The 27427-nt window shown below is 33.7% G+C and overlaps 1 long non-coding RNA gene and 1 other non-coding gene across 2 annotated transcripts; both read right to left on the reverse strand.

Annotated features, from left to right (window-relative positions):
* Window positions 1-10616: 10616 nt before the first annotated feature.
* Window positions 10617-17091, reverse strand: LOC149799112 (uncharacterized). The gene is made up of 3 exons (XR_016421083.1): window positions 14625-17091; window positions 13885-13928; window positions 10617-13695 (listed from the first exon to the last, which is right to left on the reverse strand). It is a non-coding gene; the product is annotated as an uncharacterized LOC149799112 (long non-coding RNA).
* Window positions 16711-16816, reverse strand: Trnal-caa (transfer RNA leucine (anticodon CAA)). The gene is made up of 2 exons: window positions 16779-16816; window positions 16711-16756 (listed from the first exon to the last, which is right to left on the reverse strand). It is a non-coding gene; the product is annotated as a tRNA-Leu (tRNA).
* Window positions 17092-27427: the final 10336 nt, after the last annotated feature.

A 27427-nucleotide genomic window follows, 5' to 3' on the forward strand; every position in this document is an offset into this window, starting at 1 on the left:
ATGCATTAAAAATGCCTTCATAAATATATATTATAACACAATATTGCATATCATTATTAAATACATAAAAACTCTAGTTTCCAAGAAGAAAATAATATTTATATTCTGCTAATCATTTTTATCAGCAATTTTTTTATTCATATAGTCAGCTCTTCTACATGTCTGGGATAAAGAAGTTATGAAAACAGCGGTGGGTATCATGTTATGATGTCTATCCATATATTTCCTAATTAAGTTTTGATGTCTATTTCCAAATTAGATTTTGCACAATTAAGATGTAGCAAATATGTACTGTCATCAAACTCTGTAAGTAGCTTGCATTTGGGGCAAGGAAGAAACGAATCATTTTCGGGACAAACTCTGAAGACCAATTAAAAACTGAAATCTGTTTTCACACAATAACTTTTCCTTTATACCTGATGCTTTATCTCAACCTTTGTTGCATTCTAATTTTAATCTAAAACTAATGATAAATATATGACCGTCAAATCAATTCTTGCTTGTGGAAGGGAGATGTCTTGAGAGCACTCTTGAATGTGATTATGGTCTCTTTGTATTTGAGATCAAGAGGTTTTATTCCACGTAAACCTGATATGCAATGGACGTTGTCCATAGGACTTAGCATTTATCTTAGAAATACTAAGAATTTGAGTGTCAGATAATAAGCGCAAGTTTCTAGCAGAAGTATACATATGGATGAAATCGGATAGATATTTCGGACCAGAGCAAACCAGCGAAATGTAACAGAGAAGGGATTTTGTGTTTAAATCTAATTCGTAGGTTTGTACAATCAGTTCATGGTACTCTAAGAAGGTTTTGGACCTTTTAAAGTTTATGCAAAATACATAGCGGCAGACCAGAAAGAATAGTGCCACAATAGTAAAGTATAAGTATTAATGAACACACATGGATTTTGACGGGTCCGGTGGCCTAGTGGTTAGAGTGTCCACCTCGAATGCAGGAGGTCTCAAATACAAAGAGACCATAATCACATTCAAGAGTGCTCTCAAGACATCTCCCTTCCACAAGCAAGAATTGATTTGACAGTCATATATTTATCATTAGTTTCAGATTAAAATTAGAATGCAACAAAGGTTTAGATAAAGTATCAGGTATAAAGGAAAAGTTATTGTGTGAAAACAGATTTCAGTTTTTAATTGGTCTTCAGAGTTTGTCCCCGAAAATGAATCTGGCCAAGTTATAACAAAGACTTCTAGAACATCTGCCTCGCTTTGCGTTCAGAATTATTATTGTTAGGACTTATCGGCCTGGTGTCAGAATAATGTGACGAGGTGGGACATCATGCTGCATGTCTGCGGCATGACTCTCCAGTGTTAGGCATCACTATTAACTGCCACACTGCAGACATCGTAGCGCTATGACTGAAAATTGTTAAAGGTACGTTAAAAATCCATATCACACACAAACACGCGTGGAGGTGGATTTTTGTGGCATCAACTGCGAGAAGAATGTGAATAGTGATGATGTATCTCAGCTCCAGGCATGCTGATCAACAAGTAATCAAGACATGCTAGTGCAGAGAGAGAGAGAGATATCAGAAGTAATGTCAAGATTTCTAAGTAACTCTAGAAGTTATGGGATTGTCAGTAATATTAATTTTTTCCTCTAAATCTTGGGTTGAAGAAATTATTGTGAGGCGACAAGAATTTTGAATGACATAATATGATATGCACTGTATTATGGTTTGGACGGTCGAAAGAAGATCCTTTAAACACCTAGATTTGTATAGTTGAGTGTGTTCAGCATCAACTGGTGGAACACAGGATGGCGATTTATAACACTTGAAATGGGCTGTGTATACCCGTATAGAATAAAGAGAATTCGTTCCACAACGGAACCCTATAGGGTACCATAACAAAGATTATCTGGACTGGAACGTTTACCATTTACTTAAACAATTTGTTTTCTTTCAGTTAGGTATAGCGTAAACCACAGTAAAGCAGTAAAGAGGATGCCAATCCATGCTGCAGATGGTGAAATAATATATCAGGGTCAATTGTCAATTGTATCATGGCTGAAGGTAGGTCAATGAGTCTGAGAACTGAAACTTTAGCATCATCCAAATCAGAGAGAAAGTTCAAGTGTTGTGGCACAAAACAATTTGCCTTCTGTAAATTACTGAAGAGATTATGTAAATTTAAGTGGGAAGCAATTCACAACAGAAAAACTTTTCTAAGACTTTTGACATAAATGAGAGGTTATAGAGAGGGCGATGGTTTCAGGTAACTGGGGTCAAGGGTAGCCTTTTATAACACGGGACTTTACAATAGCAATTTTAAATCGTGATGGAAGAAGAACACTTGTAGAGGGAAAAGTATTTGTGACGTCAGTCCAAGCAAGCAGTATAGCATCAAAACACTCAGAGATGTTGGAATTGGATCACATGACATGGGGCACACTTCTTTAGGACTATTCGTAGGAAATCCATAGATATACGCTGAAATGTTGTAAATGGGAATCGCTGAAATTCTGTATCATAGCTGTAAGGTGAGGATGGATCATGTTTTAGGATGCTGTCAAGTTGACCTCTGATAGATTTTACTTTGTAAGGGAGGAAAATATCAAACTAATCTGATAGACTATCTTAACCAATACTGTGTCAGTATATCGGTTTGCAGCTGGTACTCTAAGCGATTTATTTAGGTGGATTTCGCTACATGAACTGTATTTGTAAATTCCTTTCAGCACATTAATAAAACTGCTTATGTACTGTCAGACCAGATGACAACCAGTGTCTCTCGGCCTAACGGCCTTCCCTCAAGGCCTAACAGACTTCCTTCAAGGCAGCAAACAACTTGTCGCTTATGCTGCTGGATCATGGAGCACATTTCTTAACTGAGACTCAACTCGAGTTTGTGGGACACGCTTATCAAGCGCTGAATGCATGCATAGGTGGAGTTGTTCAGCGGTAGGATTTTTTGGGGTACAATTTTTAGGTATGAATATAGTCAAAGAGTTTTGACACATGTGAGTTTGTAGTAGAGTCGAAATGGAAGCTGAAATCTCCTCGAATCATTAAGCTGCTCATAGTGGAATTAAAAAATTCAGAAAGGGCGGATATTAGTTTTGGTATTTGCTTGCTTGATGATAAAACCTTTACTGTAGTACCACCTAACAGTCCCTCTCTGAAAATGAAGACTGGGTTTAACATAAAAGGAGAAATGGAGATGAGATGGTGTTATAACCAACGTAGATGGTAAGTAAAAACCTTTCACTTCATACTATATATTATTTGTGAAATATATCTTTTGGGTATACTCAAGCTATTCGGTACAGTGACTTACACTGCCATTGTTTTACATTTTAGTTTTTGTTGTGCTTAATAATCATGAATATTAGCTATTTCATAATGATAAAACAATTGTCCTCGCAGAAATGCAGATATATACATCCTTAAGTATTTTGCATAGTTTATGACAAATATATGAATTTATAAACCAGCACCACTTCAGAACTTAAACAAAACAACCTCTTCAAGGTGGGTGAGGAAATTCTTAATTGTAGGAAAGTGTTGGTTGGTAAGCTTCTTAATTGTAGGAAAGTGTTGGTTAGTAAGCTTAGAATTTTAAGAACAAAATTCCCAAGGATCTTCTGAAAAAGTTCATTTTAAATTAAAACTACTTTTATTATGCTTGTTAAATATCAGATAACAGTCTGGCCAGTTCAATGGTGCCTTACCAAAACATACTTTTCTTGCTGCATTGGTGTTCAAATAATTATTACTGTTTCTGACCAATGCAGTAGTGCGTGTACCGTTTTATTGCAACCCTGCTTTATTTGAGTAACATTTATAGAAAGAAATAATATTTAAAAAATCACTTTCTAGGCAAAAGGAGAAAAATTACTTACAAACTCAACATGATGTTCATGAGATATTTATAAAATAAATCGTTTTAGACCATTGCTAAAGGATTTTATGAATCTGTTGTTAAATCCATCAAGGCACTAAGTATAAAGAAGAGTTGATTCCACATTATATGTTTGGGCTTTACATGTCAAACAACACTAAACATATTTTGCTTCCAGAAGGAGGAAGAGAAACAGAGACAGAGAATTTAATGGAGAGAAATTAGTAAAACACATAAAGAGGTAGGAAAGGAAGTTGAAAAAGAGAAAAAGCTCAAAAGTTGACACCATCAAATGGCAGTAATGCCGGCCAAAATATGCCACCCTGCACTCGTTAGCCAGTTTTTCAGCCCTCCCAAAGTATGCAATGATTCATTAGAAGATAGTATACCACTCGCAGAAACATGGAGGGTCATACAATAGGACATTGATAAGACATAATCAGGTCTAGAGCAAGCAAAGTTACCAAGTTTTCCCTAATCACTCCCCTATAACCTACTTAAAAGCACTTTCAAATTCCTTTCTATATTGAATGCATAATACAATACAATCACAACATACAAACATATGCAAGCTTAAACCAGACTGATCTTGTTGATATTCTTATTTGCTATGCCTATTTTCTGTAAAACTACATTGAAGATGCATCTTGGAATATTTATTAAGCAGTCCAAAAACAGCATGTAATTATCAGCATTTTATTGACAACTCTTAAAATGTAGCCAACAACTCTTCATCATCTTAATTGTAAGCAGCACACTTTTACAATTAGAAGCATCATGGAATGAAAAATTCATAAAACACCAAACTTTAGTCACAATGACCTAAATCCAACATTTTATTTTGTAAAGACTGCTTGAATATTTAAAAAAGGTAAATATCTTGATAGAATATTCTACCTTAAATTTTAATACCTCTAACATAAGTTTGAAAAATATGTTAAACAATACAACATACTTAATAAGTTTTATGTTTTTTTCTGAAAGCTTGTTTTAAATATTTTCAAACAATTCTTTGGCATTTTTTTCAGGAAACAAAACTCCTTGGTTCTTATGATGTGATAGTGGACAGTATCGAATTGATACATGCACTGAACCATGCCAAGAAAGCCAGCTGTCCAGCTGTCCAGGGTATGCCCTCTTGACAAAAACTGTTAGCTCTAGTCTTTAGTGCCAAAGAAATGGACCTGTCATGAGGTCAAGCCTTGCTCATATCAAAGGAAGAAGCTCTAAGGTCTCCATTAGATAAAACATGCATATCAGCTTTTAAAGGTGAGATGCATACAGGATGAGCATCTTTTTCCACAATACATAAAAGTTTCTTTTTTAAAATTTTTATTTTCTATAAAATGTGTTTGTTTTATTAGAAATATTTTATATGTTGGGAATGATGTTTGCAAGCAAATATATTTAATAGATGAAACTGATATTTCAAAAATATATGCTTTCTTTGCATATGTTAATAATATGCAAAGTAATATATGGCAAAGTAATTATTTTCATTCTTGTTCAACCATGGTGGCTAATGGATTAAGGTGTTAGAATGTTGACCAGTAGGATGGAGGTCTGAATCACACTACTAGATCAGCTACAGTGTTGTGTCCTTGACAATGCAATTTCTATTCCTTGCGAGAATATCACTTTGCACCTGTAAGATATGCTGTGCTGAAAAAGAACCAAACCAAAAAGAATTTTTTTATTTAAAATTTATCAGAATTGATGTACAGAAAAATAACTTTGTTTTGAAATGGGAGCCATGGTAGCTCAGTTGGTACAGTACCAGATATGTAATCAAAGGATCACAGGTTTGGTACCCAACCAGGTCAGCTGCCAAGTGTATCATTCAGAAAGATACATAGCTCCGATTTCCTAGGCATGATACAGCCAATAAAATGTTAAAAGTACCATTAGAGCAAACAGAAAGCCCTGAATTTTGATACTGTATGCCCTGCAAATTGAAATCAAATGCATAAATTAAAATTTAATATTTTTCCTTTCAACATTAAATGAATTAACTGCATTTTGTTATGACATCTATTTTTATTTCAGAATATGCAAATGCTTGGCATCTTAAATGTGGACTGTCAACCCCTTCAATGTTTGATTTAAATGATGCTGTCCCTGAAACGGTGAGCTATTCAAGAAGAAAATATAAGCAAAAGAGTACAGAATCGCAATAACATAACTTTATTCAGCAGACAAGGAACATGGCTGAATTGCTATGAATTATAGATCCTGCAATCAAATGTACTTATGTTATGTGTTAAGAAGTTATTAAAATCAATTACACTGTTCATCTTGTTTGTCTGTTGATTGCTTTTCATAACCAAGTTAGCCATATGTGCATTTCTCCAAACAATATGCCTCTTACAAACAATATGCCTCTTACATAAGATGTTAGTATCACACTTGCATTTGAAATTTGTAAAATGTGCCTGTACTCAGGGATTAGTTTATACCAATTTGTTATGCCTGTAATATACACCTGTACTCAGAGATTAGTTTATGCTAATTTTTTATGCCTGTAATATATGCCTGTACTCAGGGATTAGTTTATGCCAATTTGTTATGCCTGTAATATACACCTGTACTCAGAGATTAGTTTATGCCAATTTTTTATGCCTGTAATATATTATGCCAATTTTTTATGCCTGTAGTATACACCTGTACTCAGAGATTAGTTTATGCCAATTTTTTATGCCTGTAATATATTATGCCAATTTTTTATGCCTGTAGTATACACCTGTACTCAGAGATTAGTTTATGCCAATTTTTTATGCCTGTAGTATACGCCTTTACTCAGAGATTAGTTTATGCCAATTTTTTATGCCTGTAGTATACACCTGTACTCAGAGATTAGTTTATGCCAATTTTTTATGCCTGTAGTATACACCTGTACTCAGAGATTAGTTTATGCCAATTTTTTATGCCTGTAGTATACACCTGTACTCAGAGATTAGTTTATGCCAATTTTTTATGTCTGTAGTATACGCCTGTACTCAGAGATTAGTTTATGCCAATTTTTTATGCCTGTACTCAGAGATTAGTTTATGCCAATTTTTTATGCCTGTAATATATGCCTGTACTTTATGTTTGATTTATGCCTTTGTTTTATGTCTGTAATATATGCCTGAACGTTGATAAGATTTATACCTGTAATATATGCCTGTATCACACCTTAAGAAGAAAAATAACATAAAATAAAAGTGGAATGTTTTAGAAAAACTAAGATTACATTATTATTTTTTTTAAATAAAGAATTTTGTTTTCTTGTTTTAAAGGTTTTCACCTTAAATTTATATGCCAGTAATTATAGTTACCAGAAATTATATATGTAAATAGTACATGTAGAAATAATGGTTAGAATGTAGATGTATTTAGAAGAGTGAGACAGACACATATATTTATATAGACAGATAAATAGATAGCAAGATAAGGGTTTGGAAATAGAGTAGAGAGAGAGAGAGAGGTTTCTGTAAAATACCTAGAACTGAAAACTGAAAAAAGCTAAGAACAGATCTGTATTAACTAAATTTTAATCATATTAAAAAAATCCTTATCCAATTAAAGTTCTCATGCAAGCTAAAACTTAATCAATCACTGCATTATTCCAACATCAATGAATTAACTCTATGGTTTCTTTCTGTGAAATGCTTTGTCCACTCACACTCAAGCTTATACTTCCAAATGCAACCTTAAAATCAATGACATTCATCAAAACAATCTTTGAAAAGCCAACATTTGAGAATGATTTGAGAACACTTATTTTTATCCATTTAATTACTTGCTAAAGAGTAAAGATCAGTCTCCTGTAAAGAAACTGTCCAAAAATTATCAGCAAAACATTTTCCTGCAAATATTCAACAGATATCAGAAAAATCTGTAGATTGATAAACCATGGCAAAATAATAAATAAAAAAGTTATCTTTCTCTTGCAAGCTTCCTTATACTGAGTTCGTAGTAAGATAATAGAAAGAAAAACAAATTCCTATGGACTACCTTAGAACACAGAACATCCCATGTGATCTTCAGGACACACGGTACTAATTATACGGAAGAACTGTGAAACAGTCTAGAAATGGGTGAAGAAATGATAGAGTATTTACAGGTTTGGTGGTCCATAATTGGTTAATAATGAAAATTAAAATTTTAGGAAAAATATCTTTTGAGAGCTTGTCCTATATGTAATGTAAAAAAAATATTGACAAATTTCTACTGATGCAATTTTAGCATTTTTACAGGCTTGACTCAGGAGTACTCAATACTGAAAGTAGCACCTGATTCATTTGGTGCAGAATCAATAACACGTGTTTCATGCACATGTATGTAAACAAATTGCCGCGGGTCATATGGTGTTCTCCACGCATAAGCTTGCACCAAGGTTAGATGTGCACGAAAAATTATAGGTGTCATTATCAGCACCCATAAATTTTAAGTTATTGAATTTTGAATATGACAGTGTTTCCATATGTTTACCATTGGAGTGGAATTAGTACCTTGAGTCCTATATGCGACCTATACCATAATAGGAGCTTGTTGTTTCCATGGTTACCACGTGCATCCAGGGTATCAATTTGGTGGTTTTTACATATGACAATCATAATGGAGTCTTTTTATCATGGTTTGCATGTGATTTTGGAGAAAAATTCTATACAAAAGACAGATGGGGATGGTTTTATACACTGTAGAGTGGAAGTAGATAGCTCAGGCCATAGGGAAAAAAGCACAGTATGGCCTGATGGCAGAATTTCATATGATGGTACCCATAGATTGGCCTGTATGGTTAAATACCATTTAACACATGCAATAATTCCCCAAAATGGGGTGGGGTGGGGTAGATTTTATATGTAAGCCACTTATGTCACAATCACTTATGTATCAGTACTGATCATTTAACTTTAGAGACACACTCAGCAGATCAAAGCAGAGAACATTGTAAAAATAAGGACTGTGCACAAAACTGCACATGCTGCATTGCCTCAACCTGTAAATTGAATTATTATATGTCGAGTCACACTGAATATCAATTATACCGGTCTTATTTCTTATCCTAGAATTAAACTCCTTGACACCTATTCTATGTTCAGCATGTTTCTCATATTGGTACATTATATTTTTGGGCAAACAGTATTGGAACTTTTCTGCATTCCTTTTGTTGAGGGAGCAGGGAGGGACATTTTCACTTAAAATAATAGTTTTCAATCCTTCATTCCCAATATAAGTCTGCAAAAGTCCTATCTGTATTGCATTCTTTACACAGGCAGTTTTTCTTCCCCAACCTCCCTTCATACAATTGAAACATTCTTGATGTATAACTGCATGGTGAACATACTGCTCTCTCCCACCAAACCAGATCTCTTTTTTCTTCATGTACCAAGTCCCATGATAGAAAACCTTTATACTCAGGGTGTTGCAACTTGTGGTCTCAGAACACATTATTCTAAATCTCAGCATTTGATTACTGCGTGCACTAAGTGATATGGGTTTTCTTCACCATATATGTTGTTGTGAATAAATGAAAACAAGCTTCATGTCAGAAATATGGTTTCATATTTGAAACAAAAGCTATTTATTAAACCTACATTGCTCTGTTCTTACCATCAAGTAATAGTAAGGAATCATTTAGCTGTAAATTAGAGCTTGCTATTTGGTTTGCCAAATCAAGGTGTATTACCTCCCCTTTGACTGTAATTGAGTGATTGCAATGTTTGCTTTGTTTCTCTTTTGTTTAATAATGTATGCATTTTTTCAGCTTTATATTAAAAAGTAAGTAATTTAACACTGCTTATAGTGGAAAGTAGCCACAGTAATGATTTTGAGACTTTTTCTTAACTTTTTATGAGCTTTGGGTAAATGTAGGTATATATTTATGTATTAGACAACTTCAATATGCAATTCAATTCTATTACTTAAATTTAACAAGTAGTGTATTCAGTGACAATTTTTATCAGTGTCTGCATATTGCATAGAGACATGAACTTGTCTTGGCATAGCAAAGTTTTTCACACATTTCTCCACCTCCAGCATACTTAATAGCTTGAGTCATAACAGTTTGTGCATACACTTTCTGTCTCCAACATCAATGTCAGCATCATAGGAACTTTGGATAGCTTTTTCAAATTTGTCTCTTGTTGTCCTTATGTAACATACCTCATGTTGATGTGTTATTTGGGTTGATACACATCCCCCCCCCCCCATTGTGGGGAACATTACCAGGCTTGAAGAAATTACTCTGTCTATTCTTTGCTTATTCACCCTTCCCCATAGTTTTATACTAAAAAGTAGCACTATGTTATTTAATTATTCAGTATAATAAAGCTTATGGAACTCTTCCTTGGCTTTTATATCTTTTTATTAACATTTGGGGGTCATGAATCACATGTGATGATAGTTTAAATAAGTTTGGAATGTCAGCATCTCTTGATGCTTCATGGGTGTGTGTATTTGTTTTAGTCACAAAAGGGCAATGACCTCTTATCATTTTGACCTGTCATGTGGCACACTTATTTGTTTTGTTTGATTGATGTGAATAGGGATGCACTGTATCTTATGTCTGTGAGAGTCAGCAAGAAAAGAAATGCAATTTTGAAATTTAAAACATTTAAAACTTGTCTTATAGCCAGTGAGAGATGAAAATACAATGCGTCATGTAATTTGATACCCTGTGATGTCATACTTGCTGATGTCAGCATGCTTGTGTTTCTTTTGTGTAGCATGCATGCCATAGAAAGATAACATGAAGATACAAAGGCAGAAAACAATTATTTTAATAACATGAATAAGCCATTAATAAGTACAATACAACACAGCAACATGTAATGCGGATGCAATTTAACTATAGATATTGGTATCACATAAAATGCTATTGCACTATTATCCATGCAGAAGCATGGCCAATTCTTTCTTACAATTATGCTCTAATATCAAGGAGTAAAATACAACTTTTCCAAAAAAAATTAAATCTGGTTATAGGACACACGGTACTAATTATACGGAAGAACTGTGAACCAGTCTAGAAATGGGTGAAGAAATGATAGAGTATTTACAGGTTTGGTGGTCCATAATTGGTTAATAATGAAAATTAAAATTTTAGGAAAAATATCTTTTGAGAGCTTGTCCTATATGTAATGTAAAAAAAATATTGACAAATTTCTACTGATGCAATTTTAGCATTTTTACAGGCTTGACTCGGGAGTACTCAATACTGAAAGTAGCACCAGATTCATTTGGTGCAGAATCAATAACACGTGTTTCATGCACATGTATGTAAACAAATTGCCGCGGGTCATATGGTGTTCTCCACACATAAGCTTGCACCAAGGTTAGATGTGCACGAAAAATTATAGGTGTCATTATCAGCACCCATAAATTTTAAGTTATTGAATTTTGAATATGACAGTGTTTCCATATGTTTACCATTGGAGTGGAATTAGTACCGTGAGTCCTTCAGAAACCCTAACAGGCACTGGCACAGATGCTGTTAGGCACTTATATACTTGCTGTGTAATTTCCATGGAATTTTGTACAACAGGATAAATTCTGCCATTCAGAGTGTAGCCACCACAGTCAATATTCTGCAAGTGTACTCTCGCAGACAACCATACCTTTCTTCTGATAACAATAAATATATATTAATTAATAATTGTGATCACAAAGCTATCTTACTTTTGGTATTAGCTAAGTGTACATACATTAAATACAGGTCCAGATGTTCAGTGTGAAATACTGATGTTCAGTTTCTGTGTAGTGGATTCTGTAAGCAACTGCTAAGTTAGATAACAAACAAAGCATTCCAAATGATGTTTATTGTCATGAATGAAGTTACATTGTTTTAATTCATAAAAAATATCATGAATTTATGAACAAATTATATACAAACATGAAAAACAAGTGCAAATCATGCCAACCATTGCATGACATTGGATAACGGTAAACTACTAATACCGGTAAATAAATTAGAATTGTATGTAAATGTTGAGGACACCCATTTTATTGTCTACAAATACAGTGCCAGTTAGGTGGCTAAAAAAGTAGTTTGTAAAGCAGTGATTGCTTCATTTAGAACAAGTGCACATGCTGTTGCCTACACTCTTGTTTCATTTATTTGTGAAAAATAATTATAATGCAATGTTGCATCATTTAATACCAAATTGTTGTATGCACCGTTATGACACAACTTTGTTGAAACAATTCTCACTGATCACATAAATGACTCCCATGAAGTGTGTTCAAGAAAGGGTTTAGTGTATTTGTACACAGCGACAACAACCAGTATATGAAGATAGCTTCTTTTATTTACCCACTCAAAGAGATCAATGAAGGCATTGTCTGAATTTCCCTCCTTATAGTGGGCATCTGTTGCACAGCAAGACTGAAATCAAAGAAGCATTGGAATGCTGAATCTTTTCTTATAAAATTATTTGAATTACAATATTAACTATTGCTTCTTTTTTGGTGGGGTGAGGGTGTACCATTGTAAATGTTAATGTATACTTTAATCTGTCAACTATAAAAACATCAATTCTTTGTATCGTCCCAGCTATTGCAAGGAATGTACACTAATCAATTTTTTTTCTCTTCCCCACTATGTACTATTTAGATTATGCACACTGTCCACATTTTGTAATGCATTCAAGAAACCACATCCAATTCTTAACCAAGAATAACTTTATAGAATTTGCTTTTCGTTACATACTGTTTATGATTTTTTTAATCATTTAAAATTTTTCATTATGCTTAAACCTTGACATATGTTTTATCTGGCTAATATTCAATTAGCTAAATATATTGCAGCTAATAAATTAATTAGCTAAATACTGTATATTATAACCAATATATGGTTTTGATACATGTAATATATTGTAACATATACATGATTTAGATAATATACTGTAACTGATACATGAATTCGATAATATATTGTCGACTAATACAAGCCTCTGATAATGTATTCTAACTAATGTATGATTTTGATACATGTAATTTATAGTAACTAATACATTATTTTGATACGAGTAATTTATAGTAACTAATACATGATTTTGATACGGGTAATAGTTGTAATTTATTCATGATTTTGATAGTATATTGTAAATGATACATGCTTTTGATAATGTATTGTAAATGATTCGTGATTTTGATAATATATTGTAAATGATACATGATTTTGATAATATATTGTAAATGATACATGATTTTGATAATGTATTGTAAATGATAAGTGATTTTGATACAATATTGTAAATGCTACATGATTTTGATAATATATTGTAAATGATACATGATTTTGATAATATATTGTAAATGATACATGATTTTGATAATATATTGTAAATGATACATGATTTTGATAATATATATTAAATGATACATGATTTTTATAATGTATTGTAAATGATATGTGATTTTGATACAATATTGTAAATGATACATGATTTTGATACATGTAATATAATTTAATTAATACATGATTTTGATAATGTATTGTAAATGATACATGATTTTGATAATATATTGTAACTAATACATAACTTTTGCAAGAATACATGCTGCTTTCTTCAGTTGTAGACCACTTTGGTGGCCTAGTGGTTAGAGCATCCATCTTGGCTGCAGGAGGTCGTGGGTTCGATTCCTGGCTGAATCATACCAAAGACTTACAAAAATGGTACTAACAGCTATCTCGTTCAGCACTCATCATTAAGAGGGTAGTGTTAGGACTGGTCAGCCTGGTGTCAGGATAATGTGACTGGGTGGGACATCATGCTACATGTCCATGACGTGATGCCCCATCACTATAAACTGCCACACTGCACACATCGTAGTGATATGACTGAAAAATTGTTAAAGCTACATTCAAAATCCAATTAAAATCACATAAATCACACACACATTTGTATATTTATACTTAATAACACATAAAAAGAATACATGAAGTCCATATACAATGAATGTTTTGGACCTTTTAGTTCTCTAAAGTTTACAATCTAGTACATGGTGTGTGTGTGTGTTACATACTCACATAGTCTCAAATGAAACCTTGGATGTCCAGGCAAATTAGATTCACTGAAAATAATGTAAATTTTATTAAGTATCTGAGTAATATTGAAATCAATAATATTAAAAAACTAGAGACACTGAGAGAGAGAGAGAGAGAGAGAGAGAGAGTGCACACCAGATTGAAGCAGACATGAATTAATCATTACAAAAGCATTATATAACCCAGACACTACTTTTACTCTGGTCCTAAATTCCTCTTAAATGATCCTATTTTATGCTCATTGGTATCTCACCATTCAAAGAGGCTAAAAGCTAAGTTTCTCTATAAAATATTAATACATGTACCCTTGGCAGATGAGATTATGTTTTCTTGACCAGTTTTCTTTATCATCATTTTTAAACATTTTACTTGTTTTAGTTATAGTTACATCTTCTGATGTATTTAAGAAAATGATCAAATGGTGCTGGTACAGTAACACATTAAAAATATACCGCCTACAATAAACCTATTTTGAGAGATAACGGCTTTGCTAATGCAACATTGTGTCTCATCTGAGGACAGAACACTACCCATTAATTTATTGGAGTTATTTTCAAGGCATCTGTTAACAATAGATAATTAATTACTAATTAATTAATTAATAAGTTAATTAATTAATTAATTAATTAATAATTGTTATTGTTTAATGCAAACATAACTGATAATAAATGTACATTATTGTCTTTACTGCTGATATCTCAAAAACTTTTGGTGTTGAGTACTTTTAAAGGTATGCTGTCCCTGATGTCGAAGTTGCAACTTGGTCTCGGTGTCATGGCTGTTCTTGTTATTTTCATTCCTTATCTGAAGCATCTGCAGATTTCTCAGGATGTCAACAACTAAAACCTCATACAGGATGACAATGAAACCTTCACATGAAGTTAATGTATTGGATGGGAAAAATGCAAGATTTATTGTACTTCTGTTTTGTTTAAAGCATTTTTTTTCTATATAAAATAAACCATACTTGTCAAATGTAATTACTTTTGGAATGTGTTTTTTTTAGGGAGCAATCAAAATGTGAGGTTTTTGTAAAACATGGATGCATGGACTAAATAATTTGTATTATTTCTTTTAAACTGCAGTTTTTGGCCACAGTAACCGCATGCTATGATGAAATTATAATGTTTATGTCTTGCAGTATAACACTATTTAAAGTATTATATTCATTATACCGCTGCCCACACTACTGCAAAAGCAGATCATGAGGGATGAGAGGTGGAAGGGAGGGGGCAAATCCCAAATCCATATGTCTTTCTACAGTGACTGAAAATTTACAATACTGCTAACAAATATTTGAAAGTGAATGCAGTAACTGAGATTGTTATTGCTCTGATCTTTGGCCTGTTCTCAAGCAAACAGGGCACTGACACATTAGCAGATTTTTAATACATGTGCAATGTAACTACCAGGTTTAGCAAATATCAATCAAGCCGACTAGGACACAGCATTTCAGGATCTCAGAAGTTGAAACACAGTGGGGTTTATACTCAGGAAACATGCTTTCAATTTTTCCACCGATTGTCAGAATGTTGTTGTATTAGTCAATGGCAAAAATTGTTGAATGTATTATATCACCAATCACTGAGTGTTTCTCAATAAGAACGGAAGTGACTTTGGCCACTGAATTAAGAAGGGGTACTTCTTAATTCTGAACAGAATATTTGACCAGAGGTCTTTATTACTCCACAGAAACATTTATGTCAGAGACTTTACCTTTGGAATTTCTTTTATTTCTCCAAAATTTAAATAGAAGGGCAAAATAGGTAAACATGTATCAGAGTTTTTGGGACTTTTATTGTAAGATTGTTGTTCGTGTTATTGTCATTATAGTTGTTGTTGGTTGTTTAATGACCTTTTTCAGCACATGATAGGCCACTTTCTCATATACCCATGTTGGCCGAACCCAAGACTCAAACCCATGTGGACAGAGGTGAGATATCAGTGATCCGAACAGTCAAGCATCTTAGACCACTTGGCTAACTGGGGCCCTAAAGATTTGTGTTATAATTTAATTAATTGCAGACATATTTAAGGGGAACTGGCATCATTTGTGAAAAAAATGAATACACCTCATGTCAAGATGCTTTCTCTGAAATATCATCAAATTCAGTTAAGCAGTTTTTGTTAAGTCATTTAAAATTTGTTAATTTTTTGGGAATGGTGGTTATATTTGATACTTGATTATAATTTTTTCATTCTAGGATGATTAATACCAAATTCATGATTTATATAAAATTGGTCAAATTCTGTTCAAAAGGTTTGAAAAAGGATTTATTTTAATGTCTAGTTTTAGTAACTGCAGCCATAGGTGATGAATCAGCGTCATTTGATTTCAATTGAAAGGCCATCAGAATGCCAGTATGCCTACTTTTACATTTCATCAAATTCTCTTGAGTGGTTTTGTAATGAAATTGTGTGATGCTTATTCTATTTTGTGTTATGGTAGCCATACAGGATGAAATATTTGATGTCAGAATGTAAAACTGTGTGCAAATTGGTCAAGTAGTTTTCAAGAAGTCTTAAATAGCTACTGTCAACAGCTAAAACACAATTGCTGAAGGATCAGGTGAGCAAAATATATAAAACACCAGGAAAGTTGATTAAAAAAAGAAGGAGCGTAAAAGAAAAATATTGTGAAAAAAATTTACAAGAAATATAAATCAAATACTTAACAAAATGTGCCAAATACCAGCATAACAAACCTAAAATAAAAATGGTAACTTTGGGAAAGTGAAAGTACTAACTTACATATTAAACTGACCAAAAAATATTGCGAAAAAAAAAATACAAAAAAAAAAAGTGTCATGTCAGATGTGGGGTTCGAACCCACGCCCACATTCGTGGACCAGATCACTCTATTTAGGTCACAATACCTTGAGTCTGGCGCCTTAGACCACTCGGCCAATCTGACTGTTACAGATAAGTGAATCACTAACATATACTTTTGGGGAAACTAGTTTAGTTTCTCGGTAGTAATTTCGTGTTTCTAAATTGGAAGAAACAGCAAATTCTTTTTGTTATAGACGACATGACCATTGCTCAACAAACTACATTTCGTTTGCACAAAAGAGCGAAAAATATCCGAACGAAAATTGTTATGCACGAACTAGTTTAGTTTGAGTCCTTGACCGGTTTTCACTATAATTTTCATCAGTGTTACGTGTAATAAGGTTTTAAAATAGTTAGGTAACTAGACCAGACTATTTGTATCATTCGTTAGTCTGGTTCCCTGCTTAGTATAGTCCCTGCGTTGCACTCCGCTATACTAGTATAGTGGAGTGCAACGCAGGGAGTATACTAAGCAGGGAACCAGACTACAACGCAGGGAACCAGACTACAACGCAGGGAGCATACTAAGCAGGGAACCAGATTAATCATTCGTATCTTCTCCGTTAATCCGAACACAGGAAATCGTATTAGATTTACCTGTCATACTTGTATGACTGATAGTTAAATTGTAACCAACGAAACGAGCCCCTGTGAATCCAAAGATAGATGTATGCGATTTCCAAAAAGAATAAAAATTATTTCACCGCCATACATTCGAGGAGTATTTATGTCTCGCAAAAATAGCACGTTTAACTACCGGTTCATTTGCTTTCGCAACTGCGATGTCTACTCTTCGGGCCATATCTCGAATGTCAATAATTGATTTTTGTGCAGCATCTTTATTTACGTTGCGTGGAGTGGATATGTGGGGTGGGCAGTGTGAATATCATTTTACTTGACATTGTTCTTAATTAGTTATTTTATACCGATGTTTCATTTGCAACAATAAAGTTTGATAGATGGAAATATGTATGACTAAAGTCAAAAAGACCACAAAACTACCCAAAAATACCAAAGATTGTCCCAAAACACTCTCAGCTACCCAAGATACATGTATACAGTCATCTAAAATGATTTTGTTTTATAAAAATGACAGTTTTGCGTGACAAATTTAGTAAACGTCTGCATTGTATAATTATCGAGTCTGTATTGTATAATTATCGAGTAAGATCGGTACTGACTTTTCCCTAGTCAGTATACGGAGTCAGTACCGATCTTACTCGATAATTATCGCGGCGGGGGGGGGGGACTCTATATTATCATTGCAAACGGGATTTTCCGATTAATTTTGGACACACACCATCTAGCGGTTGTTTACAGACGTAAAGCTGTAACCAGTAAGGACGCAAATATCGGACAGCACAATTTCCTCTAAAATGTCAACATTTTTTTTATAAGTTTACAGTTTACAGTGAAAAAGAATGAATATCACTATTTTGTAAAGTGCATGCAATTCCGTTGATCATCATACACAAAATCCAGTCGAACTTGCTATAACTGCATTGACTTTGATTACGAAATATATTCATTGTATCGTCAGATGTTTGATGATTATAGGTCATATACTGATGGTGACATACATGTCCTTACAAGTTTAAGGTTGCAATTTCATTTCCTGGTAACCAATATGGATCAAAATTTACAAAATGTTGTTTTATGATCATGCTTCTCGTACGTAAATAAGATTATAATAACAGTTAAACTTTCTTGAAATCAGTAATATTTCAGTAATAATATTAATAATAGTTGTTATATGTTTACATTTCTTTACTTACATTGCATTTGAAATTAATATAAAGTTAAATAATAATTGCTTTTAATTTGCAGTGTTGTTGATTATTGATTTACACTTGACTTACATTTGTTTGTTCGATTTTATTGTTGGAAATATTATGCCAGTACAAGCTTAGACATTTCTTCTCATAGGTAAGTTGTATTTTATGTTTATTGTAATACCTGCGTGCTACCATACGGAAGTTTAGCAAATACTGCGATAATATAGAGTTGTTCCCCCTTGGTACGTTAATTTGGGTCAGCCACCATGTGCTGTTTTATTTACATTTACGAGCTTCGATTTACAAAGATTTTTTTATAGTAATAGAAAGAGGAGAAGTCATTGAAACTTTATAAATTATAAGTAAGTAGCTATAGCAAAACAGTTTTAATATGTACCGATAAGAACATTAAGTACCGCGATAATACGGCGTTCCGGGCTAGTCGCCAAGGGAAATAAGTCTTCCACTCTTAATAAAGGCCAGGCAAGAGATATAAGAAATTTCAAGAAATAACGCTTTTAAAAAGAAATTCACATACAAATAAGATTAAAGTTTATGTCTGGTAAATTTAATATGACAAAGCGGTACTCTGAATAAGGCGGGACTACAGATGCTGTATTTTTATTTCTTAAATTCTTTACATAATGTATGTTTTCATATGACTAAATGCGGTATACTGAACAAGTCAGAATCACGGGATGTAGCATTAAACTTTCATTTATTTAAATTCTGTTTTCTTTTGTTTTGTTTTGTTTGCTAAACCTTATGGTGTGGCCTGTATACGTGTGGATCATTGAATAAAGTGATGATTCAATTATTTTGCAGCGAATTTGGTATTAATTTATCCATATGATAAATAACGCCCTTATCCCTCATATGAGATGCATGAACAATAATTCTTTTATCACTGTAGGTAATAAGATTGAAAACGTTTCTTGGATTTTTTATTTTCAAATTTTTTATATTTAAGACTAAATTAACTGATTTTTTGTTAGATTAAGAAAAGAATTTCAACTGCAAAACATAACTGAAGTGTCTTGGGGCGTTTTCAAGAGCCTTGGGGTGATGAGTCACTCCCATTTGAAATAGGTCCATGCATTACAGGTGGGCGGGGAATGGTACTCTGACAGTGCGGAAATGGCTACAAATTATGGTAAAAGTATTAGTAATATTGATGTCCCATTTCCTTGAGTTAAGTATCATTCACCATTTATCAGTGAGTGTGTGAAAGACTTCCTTATAATAAACTCGTTTCCATACCTTTTTGTCCACAGACTTTAATGCAGTGTACAGCAATATGGATTTTTTATGTAGAGAAAATTATGGCTTATTTAGTATAATTAGCTAATGGAAGGTACTTTTCGTTATCTTTCGACATGTATTAAGAATAAAAGGCTGATGATGCCCGAAGTTATAAACTTTGTCAGGTTAATACAGAACATGCAATGAAAGATGAGATGAAAAGACGTTAAATGAAAGCAAACAAGTAAGTCAGTTTATTGTATGTATTTCAGGAATGTTTGGTAATTATCTTTGCAATTGTCATTACCTACCACAACTGTACGTTCAATACGGAAAGTGTGATAGCCATCGGTTTACAGGTATGCCTGTAATATGACTCAGCAAAGGGGCCGGGTTACCTGGCAACCCCCATTATCTGGAATCGTGATGTTTGCCATGTGAATTGTATACAAGCTCCAGTGTACATAAAAAATGTCAAATTCGTTGCATCTTGATTAGTCTTCATGCAACAAGATAATTACAACGAAATCGTTCTATACTATCTCAGTTCTGTGATCTATTGCATGTAAAATGCATTATTAAATCGCATGTTTTAGCTCATATAAATACATTTTCAATTATATACCTAACTTAGAATTATCTTTATAGCATCAATATTTGTCATCAAATAGCAACATATTTTTATATATACATGTATTCTGAATCCTTTTCTAAAGGAAAAAAGCTATCACCAAATGAAAAATAACTGACAAGAATGTGTAAGCAGACATAAAAACATCATCTACCCTCAACCATAATTTTTATTGTTCAGTCCGAGTCTTGCTTACATTTAAAGTATGCACATTTAAATCGGTAATACAAGTATCCAATTTCAGAGAACTCATTGAGGAAGCATTGTCGACCTGAATTCAGGCAATTGGGAATAGACTTGTAAGTATTTCAATTCCCACTCGTCCATTCTATCTTTTATTACTGATGATTTTCAGATATTGATTAAATCCATATATAGGCACATATGGCTAAGAACGTTCGTTTCTTGTATTTTGTTCATTTTTCACAAATATCATAATAACCTCTGCTATACAAGTAAGTATACGTTTCTAACGCTTAAAATGTTAATAATCCATCCATTGTTGCATTTTATAATCTTCATTCCTTATGTTGTAATCTGAGTGTTTTTAAGCGAAAAACATTTCTCTTTTATATTGAATTGCATGATGAATTATCTTCACGAAGGCTTCTGAATCTGGAGGTGAACAAGAGCAATTATAAGTAAGAGGAGATAATTCTTATATCCATAATTTGATACATTGAGGTTTTGAATATGTACTTTTTGAAAATAATGTAGTATTTTCTATAAAATGTACACAACATTTAACTTGAAATCAGCTTAATACTATAGTAGTCCTGTTTCTAAAAATCATGTTAACACTGATCATGTGGAGACCATTTTGTCTATGAAGGACTTTAATCTTATTAAATTGTCTTTGATTACCTAATTAGACAAAAAAATAAACTAATTTGAGTTAAAAATGACGGTACTCCTATTTAGACCAAGATGTTAATCACTACAGGATATAAAGTATTTAATCGGTATATCCAATAATGTTCTGTATCTTATCTAAAGATGGTGCTACTAGGGAGGTCTGAATCAGATTTAATAATTTCCATTATCTGAAATTTTACACTGTGCTATGGTCAGATAAATTAAAATGCTTAGACAACAAGGAATCTTTATGATTATGGATATCCCTCAAGTGCTTTTTTATTCTCATTTGGAATACCATATGTATTTCACCCACGTATTGTTGTTTATCACATTTCACGCAGGTGTGTAAATAGATGACATTACTTGTGGTACAATGTCCTCTAAGTTTATATTTATATTCGAGGTTAGTAATTGTACATTTAAAGATTTTAGATTTATCCATTCTACTGAAGAAAATACAATTAATGGTCTCGCAATCTAATGGTTTGTTTGCAAAAGTTTTTCCAGTAAGGCCAGGATGTTTGCTTGAAAACTTATCTCTTATTAATTGGTTACTGAATTTATAACCAGTCCTCTATGCAAAAATCGGTTGATCTTGAAAGATCTCTGGGAGGCTCAGTTTGAAAATAGGTTATAGTTTTTTTTCTGCATGTTTGAGGAAATAATTATTTTTATCACATGTGAAGATAGCTGGTACCGCATTTCAACATACTTAACCTTTTTGATTTGGTTTTAGTAATTCTGAACTATACTGGCTGCACCGGCATCACGGGCGACACCAGCAACAAAGTGGTATATAGACCACACACTGACATAATACAGTGAACAGCTGAACAAACAAATCAATCCATATTATTCCTTCTGATGAATTACAGTAGTAACGAAACCAATCAGGGACAGGGGTGAGTTGGACACCCCAGCAGATGGTATGGTTTCCGTCCACATCCAAACAGTTATCTTCTTCCTTTAACAAATATTTTTTACATGAATAAAGAGCTATTACTCTGTAGAATATTATGTATATCTATACTGAACGTTTAACTTTTGTCCATGATTGTAAATTGCAATGATCCTTCATAAACACTATATTACAAAACTATTTCTTGTCCAATATGTAGATTCTGTTCAAAATATACCGGTAATGAGCTATAAATTGGTTGTTTACTTGGGTTTGAGTTCTTTAGCCAGCCTTAGTTATGACCTTAGAAGGTTCTAAAATACGAAACTGTGTACATTTAGAGTTATTTTCTGCTTGGAGTTATTGTGGCACAGGTCGGCTGGGGTTGTATTATGACATATGTCTGGTGGTGATGTAGAGCAATATAGGCCAGTTATAGATGTGTTGTGACAAAGAGTCATGGCGATCTATACAAATAAGAGATACACAGCTATTCAGCTATTCCTATTTCTATCTTAATATAAATTTTTTAATTGTGTTCATTTATAATTTGTGAGGATTTATTTATTTAATTATTCAATGGCTTTCCAAAGTGCTCGATTAATTTTGGCCTAAGATATTACTTTGGAATTACTGTGCATTCATTCAAAAGCATTCTGGATAGTATAATTACGAATCACCAATACTGTTAGCACATCAGCACATTCAAGACTACTGGTACAGTCAAGACCTGGAATCCATTCGGAAATCCGATTCTTTTGACTTGTGGTAGAACTTGAAGTATTATTTAGGATTTAAATCACATTACTGTAAGTTCCTCTTATATTTTCATTTTATAACTTTTAAAATGAAATTATTTGTCCAAGTTTAAAAACTTTTTCTGTTACTTAATTTGAGACCACAGAGAGTCCTACTAAGAAATTTGAAAATCTTACTGGGTATAAAATTTCATTATAATATTTAGAGAAACTAAAACTGTTTTTAAAATTAAATTCACTTTGTTTTGTAGTTTTCTGAGTCCATGGTAAAGATTTTATTTTCACATATGTGATAAATCTTTAGTGAAACAAACAATCTTTCACAATGTCATCTAAAAGGAGGACTTTGCTTCAAATTATACCCAGGAAGAACTATAGTCTTTGAAAAAGGACAAGTTGCTTTAGCTTGCCAGACATTACCCTAATTCGGTAGTACAGTAAAACCTGATGTGAAAAACCACTTCTGTGGGAGACCACCTGTCTTGAGAGACCTGTTTTATATATATATATATATATATATATATATATATATATATATATATATATATATATATATATATATATATATTCTGATTTTATATATATTCATTTTAACTTAAATGTTTGTTTGTCAGTTTTAATGTAATTTTTATTTTTCATTACATGCTATTGTTTTGTAAATTTATTCACTGGAGATGATACTTTTTCCAGAAAATAGTTTGACCCTGACTGTTCGTTTTAGTAAACACCAAATGTTGACATAGATCCTGACCTTGATTCAAAATTAGTTACAACCACGTAAATAAGTTTTATTTTAATTTTAAAATTATTGGTTGTTATCAAGGTCATGCTAGGACTACGTGATTAAGAAGTAAACAATTTTGTAAATTTTATTTCTTAGAGTAAAATGATTGGTTTTCGTCAGGGTCATGCTAGGCGTATGTGATAAAAACACGATCACGAGACCCCCCCCCCCTTTTTTTTTTCGATTTCGCAACTTGGGGATTTTCGAAACTGCTAGTACCACTTCCCAACCACTTAACTTTACCGTACGGACACGCCTATAATAGCCAGCATATAAGGGGGAAAACTTCCAAAACCGAGTTTTCATTGTGACTACAAACGCCAAGCGAGAAAGATGAACCTTTCATACAGCCATTATCAAGCGAGAGAACACTCGAGTGCGATGCTGTGCCTCACAAGCATGTCACCAATGCGGTACTAAATCTTAGTTGTTTATTTACTAACGTCATGGAAAACTATGTGCATTCCAGAATACAAGACTTTACCTTATGGACACGCTGATATCACCCAGTATAAAAAGGAACGACTTCCAAAAACGACACTTCATTGAGAGGACAAACGTCGAGAAAGATGATTCACTCTACGCAGATGAAAATAAAGAAGGACCAAACAGCACCGACCTGTTAAACCACCTAACCGTCACAGCAAAGTGTGTCCAAAAAAAGGAAAATTATTCAGTAGACCTAAAGGAGTATTTTAGAATCCTAATGATCCAGACAGCGACTTCGAGAAAATTTAGGACGACAACTTACACCTACACGGTGAAATTTAAAGACTTTGCGTCTGACGTACCAACCGAGGAAGCAGCAGGTTTCATTACGGACTTATTTGACTCACTGTTAGAGGAACTCAAACGTCAGTGTCAAGTCAAAGATCGGATTCGTTTGATCCTATCTATGTATCACGACATTTTGAACTCTCCTGTATATCTCGGGCTTATTACACCTGCAGAATTAACTTCTTCCAAATTACTGAGGGCTATTGAAGGCGTGCAGACGATGAGAAAAAAACTTGACATCACCGATAGAAAAGTGACCATTCATATGCCATACGTTGTACCTCCATGGAAAGAAGACGATAATCGCCATTGATCTGCTTATCGACAAATGTACCTAGAACGATGAATATACCAACAGATCTACAGATGAAAGGGATTACGTGACGGCAAACATCTACGATGGGACACAAATCGTAGCTGACCATATTTAAACGACATGTGTGACGTAAAAAAAGAAATGCACAAACGTTGTTCTGTTTGATCGTTTGTTTCTTGGTTGAGCTTTTTCTCAGAAATGGACATTAATTGTAGTATGAAAAATGTCATTCCTTTATGAAATGCATATACGTTGTTTGTTTTGTTTTCTGAAGGCATGAACTTTAATTTTTGAAAGTAGCTTTCGAGACCCAAGAAATAGATTACTTGTGAAAAGGCTTGTTCCATGTCCAAAGTTGTATGTATTAAATGGATAGTGCTTAGACCATGTATATATTTGAGTAAATGTTTTGTACCCATACAATAGACTTTTCTTTTTGAAGTCTCTATTCTGTCTGTGAATCTTTCTTTGGAATATCTCTGTCTTCTTTTCTGTGTGTTTGGATGTGTATTTGTTTGTTGCTGTATGTCTGTTTTCCCTATCAACCCTTTGCCCCTATAAACACATTTCACCCTATAAATAGATTTGACTATATAAATCCTATGACATCACCCATGTTCAGTTCCCACTGACCTTCAGGTGACATTCCCATCTTAAATTATCATTGTCCCCAACCTTGAAACTACCTCTTTTATCATAGAAGTATATGTGAGGCCATAAATCTTGAAGCTATGGTGCAAACGACTAAAGTTAACATAGATGTCTTGGTGAAGCTATAACACCCCCATATTCTATTTACAAATATGTGACATGAGTTCTCTTCTGGAACGCTGGCATCGTTTTCCTGAGAGACAATGCTAGTTTCATCATCCGAAAAGACGTTATCTTCAGGAACGCTCTTGCTCGTCTGAATCGTCACGGCTGACTGCTCTGTCTCAGAATTACAGTTGTCGCCTGTCTGCTGTGATGCTGTTAGTGTTGACTGGCGTATCTATCTGTTATCAAGTTACAATCCTTGAACAGAAAGTGAAATTCTCGGCTGTTTCTCCACCAGCGTCGATATTGCTCTCTGCTTACTCCTGAAAGGTTTACATTATTTAACGTGATTATTTACGGCTTATACTCGTTCACAAAACTAATGAAAATTTTTGTTAATTCTTATTTATATTATACTGCACGCTCCCGCCATGAAGCAGAAAGAATTATTTCACAATTTTGCTAAATAATAGCATATAATGTAGCGCATTTAGAGCAAATATAATGAGCAAATATAATTTAATGAGAGAAATCATAAAAATGAACACAAATATTCTTTAAAATTCTCACCTGAATAACATGATCTGTGTTGCCATTTAGAACAAGAACCACAGCTCACTGCCCGTTGAAAGGCATATGTTCGGTTCGCACAGGATACGCAACTAACAGTCATTTTAAGAATGATGAAGAAAATGTGCCTCCCCATTTATTTATAAGAACGCTTGACAAATGCCGCTCTAATTGTCTCATCTGATTATCATCGTCCGTTTCATAGGTTAATCAAAAACACGCACAATCCAGACACCTTCGTTCCTAGTGAATATGTCCAGATTAACAAGTTTTCCGTCCAGACACCTTCGTTCCTAGTGAATATGTCCAGATTAACAAGTTTTCCGGATAATTGAATCATGCTCATTTTTATTTTACGATGTCATCAAAAAACTGATCTCTCGCAGTTAAATGCGTTATGGTAAGCTAATAAAATGCAGTCATTTTTATAAGTTCTATGTCACAAATGCATATGAATAGATAAAAAGAACAAACACACTAAATGCGTATATAGCATTTTAACATATAGATAAGCCTTCGGGTAATGCAATACAATATAAGCCTTCGGGTATTTGTAACAATGGGGAGGGGGTCGACCCGAATGGTCTGTAAAGATCAGACGGGGAATTACCCCCACCCCACCCCACCCTACCCCACCCCCCACCCCATTTTTTTATAGCAGCAATAACTGAAGAAAAGATACAGAAAGAATTACATCGGGTCGCTTTGCAGGGCATTTTCGTATAAAATCATTTCCCAATTTACACATTTCGCCCATGGGTCTAGTCGAATACAATTTCCGGGTCTTTCAGACTAATTCATCACCTTTCCTTTCCATTGGGCGATTCGGTTAACGATGGAATTCCAACTCAATAATCATGGGCACCACGTGGCCGAGTGGTCTAAAGCGCTCTCCGTTACGGATCGCTGCCATCTCACCTCTGTCTGCCTGGGATCGAGTCTAGGATTCGGCCAATGTGGGTATGTGAGAAAGCTTGTCAGTAGCTTCTCGTGGGTCGGTGGTTATTCCCGGGTTCTTCCTCCACCATTAATACTGGCCGCCATGCATAGCCTATCGTGCGCTGAAAATGGCGTTAAACCCCACAACAACAACAACCAACTCAACAATCAGCAGTACATTACGAAGGCATTGATAATGCCATAACATGTATAAAACAGCTTGGTGGGGGCGTTTTGTGGCAAAAACAGATATGTCAAATACTTCCGCATTCTTCCTATTTGTCGCATGCAGTAACATTGTTTTGGCTTTTTGTGGCGGAAAATGTACTATTGTTGACAAATGCTTATCAATGAGTCGTAGTTCCAGTTGAGACCTTTAGTTATTCACT

Source organism: Sinohyriopsis cumingii, chromosome 5 (assembly GCF_028554795.1).
Source record: "Sinohyriopsis cumingii isolate HCF-2022 chromosome 5, ASM2855479v2, whole genome shotgun sequence".
In the NCBI taxonomy this organism is placed as follows: domain Eukaryota; kingdom Metazoa; phylum Mollusca; class Bivalvia; order Unionida; family Unionidae; genus Sinohyriopsis; species Sinohyriopsis cumingii.